This window comes from Erpetoichthys calabaricus, chromosome 7 (assembly GCF_900747795.2).
Source record: "Erpetoichthys calabaricus chromosome 7, fErpCal1.3, whole genome shotgun sequence".
Taxonomy (NCBI): Eukaryota; Metazoa; Chordata; class Cladistia; order Polypteriformes; family Polypteridae; genus Erpetoichthys; species Erpetoichthys calabaricus.
Window position 1 is genome coordinate 36,796,399 of NC_041400.2, and position 7,380 is coordinate 36,803,778.

A 7,380-nucleotide genomic window follows, 5' to 3' on the forward strand; every position below is an offset into this window, starting at 1 on the left:
CGAGCCAACAGATGACCAGCTAAACTGGGATTTCAAACTCCACACAATTTCACTCCAACCAATCTCTTAATGAGAAGCTGATGTTTGCTGTTAATTAAACCCATTATTTAATTCCGTGGCTTGTTGCTGCACTCATTCTGCAACAGCAGACATTTCCAAAACAGTTGATTTTTCTGTTTTTTTCTAAGAACACTGTCAAAATGTTTTGGTGACCTGAGAGATCAACCTTACTGAGACCTTCACCATTCTTTCTTTTCAGATACTGCGTGATGGGCACAGGTGAGCTGGTCATGTGGCAGCTTGTTTTGTGTCTCATTATTGTTTGGCTACTAATTAAGGAAAAAAAGACTACTAAGGGGCCTGAGTCAAGTTAATTAAAACTAAGGCAAAAGAAGTTAATTAGCAGCAAAAACTGGTCACTAATGAAGAAAATGGCTAGAATGAAAACCTGTAGCCACTGAGGCCCTCCAGGACTGGAGTTCGAAACCCGTGAGCTAAAGTATGAGAAACTTTCCACAGACCGTGTAGGTGAAAATTGAGGTTTGTTAGAATGCTATGATCTATGGCAGGAGTGGGCAAATTCATTCCTGGAGGGCCGCAGTGGCCGCGGGTTTTTGTTCCAACCCAGTTGCTTAATTAGAAAACAATCCTTGCCAATAATTGCATTTCATGGCTTGTTAGTGCTTTAACTCTGCTACGTCAAGATATTCTCATATCCTAGCTTTTTTTTTTCCATTCTAAGGATATCATCCAAAAAAATTGAAGTGTAAAACAGCTGGGTAATTCTCAATCCTTCTCTTTTATCTCTTCTCTTTCCTTCCAAGCATTTAATTAAACCAAATAGTGCACGATAAATACACACAGGTGTAAAGGGTAACAAGCAAAATGGATAACTGCTGGTTTCTTTTGTCATTTGCATCTTATTGCTAATAAGGAGCAATTAAAAACCGAGAATGCAGCTGTTTAAGACTTAAATAAGCAATAAGGGTTCATAATCTTAACGAGGGAGATAACTAAAATGAAGCAGAATTGTTTCTAGAGCAATAAGTGCTTCTTATTAAGCAATTGGGTTGGAACAAAAACCTGCAGCCACTGCGGCCCTCCAGGAATGAATTTGCCCACCCCTGATCTATGGTATCAAATGCAGTGATTAAGAGAGTAAGGACTGATTTGTTATTCACCTCAACATTAAACTGCAAATCATTGTTGGCTTTGACAAAAGCTGTTTTTATTCTGTGACTGCACCCAAAACCTGGCTGGTATCTATAAAGAATACAATTTTTATTGAAGTAATGATTTACAGTAATTATTAAAAAAGCTACTTTTTCTAAAATTTTATGTAAAATTGCTACATTAGAGATATGTATAAAATTATTCAAACACAGAAGTTGATTTAGTTTCTTCAGCAGAGGTTTAACTATTATAGTTGTTAAAGAATGTAGAACGATGCCAATTTAATGAGCAGTTGTAGCCTATGTCAATTACACTGTCAAGTAAGCAATGTGAGACATCCTTGCAAACGCCTGTAGGGACTGGATAAGTTGATGATTTGAGTTTGGAAATTATTCTATGAAGTTCAAGTAGACTGAGTATAAAACCTGAAGTCTGTTTTAAAGTTTTTAATTCTACCATTCTTTAGTTAAACACTGTTAGTTTGGAGGTTCCTAAGACCGGTCCTAAAAAGCTGGAGAGGCTACAGGTCTTTGTTTCTGCTCAATTACTTAATCAGTAGTCCATCCTTGCCAATAATAATACTTGTTATCTAATTTTTTGGCTTGTTAGTGTTTTCATTCAGTCATTCGAGTTGTTCTTATATTGTAAACTTTTTCCAAATTATTGGCTGCACAGAGCAGAGTAGCAATTATTGGTCCTTCACTTTTTTCTCTTTCAATTCTTTTCAAATATTTTACAAAACAAATACTTCATGACAAACATGCATACAGTAAGTGTAAATGAGACCAAGTTAGATGGTGAGCTGCAGGTTGCTTGAAGAAAATAAAAACTGCGAGTGCAGCTGATTCAGACTAAAGAGGGAATTAACTAAAATAAGGGTCAAAACCATTGCTTGAGCCCTAACTGCTTCAGCATCAGCATTTAATATATTTTTAATAAATTGTGCTAAAAGAAAAGCATGTAGTTAATACAGCACTCCAATAATAAAATTGAGTATTTTTTGGTTCTCTTTATTACATTTGACTAGGATCATTACATTTTCCTCACTTCACATTTTGATCTGAATATGACAAAGGACAATGCAACATAAAGCAAATTAATGGCTGCATGACATGGTAAGTGAATATCATTGTAGGGTGCCATGTTTTTGGTGTTACAAATAAGAGTATGTAAGGATTTGTTTGGTGGGTTTAGGTCAAACCCATATTTAAATATAGTTTTTGACTAAGGCAGAAGAGGCAAGTGTGGTAGGCTATTAATTATCATTACATTGGGAATTGGAGCCTTGTCAACAGAAGTTAGAATGGAAACTTAAATATAAGTATCTAACACCTGCGGCTTCCAGCATCAGTTTATGAGGATTGGCTTCTGTTGCAATTTGTCAGCCTTCAGAACTTAAACCTTTAACCTGCTTTCCTGAGGGTTTAGTATTTGGATACTACTGTCTTCATTAAGTGCAGCTCTTGTAACTCTTGGTAAGAAAATAAGAGGTGCTCACTGCAGACACCAGGATAAACCCGTTACAATGCTGGTTTAACCTGTGAAACAGGACACCTATGCTATGAAGGAAATACAATGTTACTGTAAAAATACAATGAAAGATGCATAAAAAGAATTAGGGTCCCAACTCAGGAATCTCTTTTTAATGCAGGAAAAACCTGCATTGCAGATCTGTTCAGAAAATATTTAATTATATTTATTTGAATTGCTGAGACTGAAATGGTAAATCAAAATATAATCATTTTGTCAGGCAGAAACCTTCTGCCAAAAGATCCATTAAACTAATTCATCAAATTAAAATGACTCTGTTCATCCATCTTTTATTATACCCATTTAGCCCACTTCAGCATCATGAGGCGGACCCTAAACTGGCAGAGCTGGTCACCAGTCCACTGTAGTTCACATTGAGGCACACACCCACCCTCACTCACCCTCAGACCAATGTAGAGTCACCAGATAACGAAACACCTGCATCTTTGGCATGTGGCAGGAAAATGACATACAGAGAGAAAAACCCACACAGACACAAGATACCATGCCGTCTCCCTAAATGGTCCAGATTCTAACATCTTATCCTCTTTGTCCTTGACCTTCACAAATTTCCTAGTCACAATATATGTAACTTTAATTATCCAGTTAGATGGATCCATTCTACAAGAGCAGCAAACTGCTTAATGTCATAATGCTCGACTATTCTAATTCCTGCCTATATGGTATTAGTAAAGCCACTCTTTCGAGACTCCAATTGGTTCAAAATGCGGCTGCAAGGCTTTTAACTGGAAGCAGCAGAAGCCAACACATTACACCGATTTTAAAAACCCTACACTGGCTGCCGGTTAGCTTCAGAATTGATTTTAAGATACTCCTCTTAACCTATAAGGCACTAAATGGTCTAGCCCCTGCCTACTTGAGTGTCTTGCTCCATCGTCACAATCCCCCTCGTGTTCTTAGATCCGCAGATCAGCTCCTCCTAACCGTTCCCAAGGCACATTTTAAAGCTCGTGGTGAAAGGGCTTTTTCCGTCTGTGCACCTAGGCTCTGGAACTCCTTACCTTTAGTGGTTAGGCAAGCCGCTTCAGTCGCCACATTCAAATCAAACCTAAAAACTCACTTCTTCACATTGGCTTTTAATTCTTAACCTGTCTTATTTCCACTTGCTTTTTGCTATTTCTCTGTTTTATTAGGTCCCCTGACCTGTTTTTTAGTGTCTCTGTTTTAATTCTCTCTTAATGTTTGTTTTTAATATTTTGCTTTTAGTCTTGCTTGTTTTAACTGTACAGCGCTTCGGTCAGTTGTAATGCTGTGTTTTTAAGCGCTTAACAAATAAAAATGGTATGGTATGGTATGGTATAATGTGTCACACAAATGCATGTACAACATGAGTAAGTATGAGGCACAGACAGGGGCTGTGTTTTGTATTGGTAGAGTAATATATATTGCTCTACTTTCCCCTATTGTATTATTAATAAGTAGCCTTTGTCAAAATGTCTAATCTCACAGACTTACCACTGTTTATAAGGTATTATAGTATATAACTTATCCCCACCTTCCCTTCTATATCTATAACCTCAGACAATTAGGTGTAGTAAAAAGACAAGCAGGAGTTAAGTTACACATAAAATAATGTATTATTGATAATAATCATAAATAATAACAATATGCAAAGTACATTTGAATATTGGCAACCATACAACCTGATTAAATGGTGATGTGTAGTTTCAGGCGGCACACAGACTTGTTAGTTATTTAAAATGTCTCTAGTTAAGGCATCATTGTTGCTCAGCTTTCTTCAGAACAGGCAGTATGCCTGTTCCAAAATGGCTGCTGAGCTGTGGTCTCCATTGTGTTGTCCTTTCAGTTCATGGTGTGAAGGTCTTCATCAGATGTTAGTAAGAGAGATATGCTTCTTCATCATACTGTATGTTGGTTAGTAAGAGAGAGAGAATGTGGTTGAACAAGCAGATTTATAGATTCTCTGTCCAACCCCTACAGCCAATACGACATCATGGTACTTAAAAGCTTCTGATAGAAGCCAATTCCAAACAGCCATACTTCAGACCAATGGGGGAATACGATGTCTTAAAACCTGCCACCCCCAAGACCATATGTCTTTATGGCTTTCTTGCAGGGTTTGAAAGACTTTAGCAGAGAAACACTCACCAAACTGGTTTAAGGCAACCAACCCCCCCCCCCCCCCCCCAACTCTGTCGTAAAATTCAAAGAGACCCATTTCTAAAAGGGGGGGGGGGGGGTTAAACACTAAATTACATTGCTTTGCCTAAATTACAAATAAAGACATACAAAATATTTATCAAGTTATATGCAAAATCTTACATCACAACAGGCTGACTGGCCATTAAGGCATTTGGGCAATATCCAGTGGGCCACAGATTCTGGCATGGTCATGGGCTGGCTGTTTCATGAAATAAATTTTATGTACTGGTTACTGTTTAACATTAAAATTACTTTTCTAAGCTACTAAACTACTAAACATTATCTGTCCGGTACTGCGATTTATGTAGTCCTATATAATATACCGTATTATGTTATCAAGTTGTTTTAGTTGTCAGTACACAACGTTGCAGCAAACAATTTGGTCAAAACTGCCTTTTGCTGATTTCTGTTTCGATACCACTGCATTTCAGTTAGCATATACATTATTGCAATTTATTTTATCTCATATCTAGTATTTAAATTCTTCAGTGCTAATAATTAGTTTATAGTATGTATTATGCATTTTATTGTTCTCTGGTCGTCAGCATGAGCGATAATTAGTGGTTTTCAGCTAAAGGAACATTTCAATCATGTGTGGTTTTCATTATAACCACAGGTATAATTTATTCCATAGTAAATGAGTAGCTACTAGTCTACTAGGGTACTGGCACTTGGACATGACATTGACATTTGACATGTACTCTAATAATGTGTAAGCCCTGTTACTAAATTTTTATTTTTCATTAAATTTTATTTCTAAGTATGTCATCAAATTTTAAGTTGTGTCTAAACAACAGTGTACAGATTAAGTTTGGCAACAGTTTAGTTTGAGTTCATATCATTGGCATATAGCAAGTAGCGAGCCGCGTACTCATCACAAATTTTAAGAAAATCATAATGACTAATGGGCCAAGTGGGTCGACTGCGTCATCTCACTCGTTGAAGGATGCCCGGGCTGGTTTTGTGTCCCAGTCTGCTTCTGGGCACAGAACAATGAAAAGGTCTCTCAACAAACCCTTAGGACCACTCACAGGGAATGAGCTAGTGTCCAAAACTCTAATCCTGTGTCCTAAAGATAATCTTTAATAGCCACACAATTTAACATTACTTTTTAAATATTAATACAAACATGTAAAGGTAAAGAAAAAAGATAATAAATTAATAACAAAATTTAAAAATGAAAGAATACAATAAATCTGTTTAATAACTTATGACTCATAATTAAGAGGCCTAAATCCAAGATATTAAATGAGCAAAAGATAACTAACACATTCTTCCACTTTAAGAAGGACAAACTAAAATATTAACACTTTTCAAGTTTAAAAACACATACTTAGCAGATAATAATTTACAGCTTTGCACATATACAACATAACCTTTAACTCTTAACTTGTAAAAAATTATAAAATCATAAAATGCAAAATCTCAACTACAGTTCTCAAAGACTAAATTCCAACATCAACCAGAATTTAAACCAATATCCAAATCATATTTTAAGCCAAAACAAAACAACAAAAATCCAAACCTACTTGAAATCATGACTATCAAATAGGGGCACAATACAAATAAAGAGATTTCCAACAACTTTGTCAAATTATTAGGGGAAAGAAAATAAACAATAAATGACAATGAACATGAAGGAATTAATGTAAATCAATAATAAACTAAAAAGGAGAATAAAGAAATTCAAAAGTAACTGAATAATCCAAAAAAGTCAAAAACCAAAAATTTGAAAGTCAGAAATTGTATATGAAACCAAGTTGAAGAGATGAACAGAACAAGGGACATACCAAATGTCTCAAAGAGAGAAGACCAAAGCAAAGTAATTTACTAATTTTGAGCACAACTGTTGTCTTTTACAGCCTTCTCACGTGATTGTAGCACCAAAGCAAAACAATTCTAGAAATGAGTATGCCCATGAATATCAGAAAATCAGGGATGGTAAGGCAAGAGGGTGAAATTATAAATACAAAACAAAACATAAATCAATCAAAAGGAACCTGGAGCAAATTAGAAATACAAAGAAAAATGTAAAAATATAGAACTGCAGTCCTGATAGTAGTGGTATGTATATCCAGTCTGATGTAAAAGCAAGCAGCGCAGAGAGGCGAATCTATACATCTCAGTCAAAACTGACAAATTTTGACCAATTAACATTTTTTCTTAGAGCAATCCATATACTGTAGGCAGTCAGATCATTTTCGGAATTTCAAGATAAAAATCTTGTCTGGAAATTAAACCTGCAATTCAGTTTAATTGGTTGTATGTTAAATTAATTTTTTATCATCTGTAATCATCTGGCCATTTATTTTCCATATTCAAGGTTATGGGATGTTGGAGTCTGTCCTACCAACAGTAGATACAAAGCAGGACCCAATCCTCTGCCAGTCTGTTGCCAAGGACATTCACACACTCACGCACCCAAAATCACGCATACACGTTACATTAGACGAATACTCTTCTCACCTGAAATGACATCAACTTATAATTAAA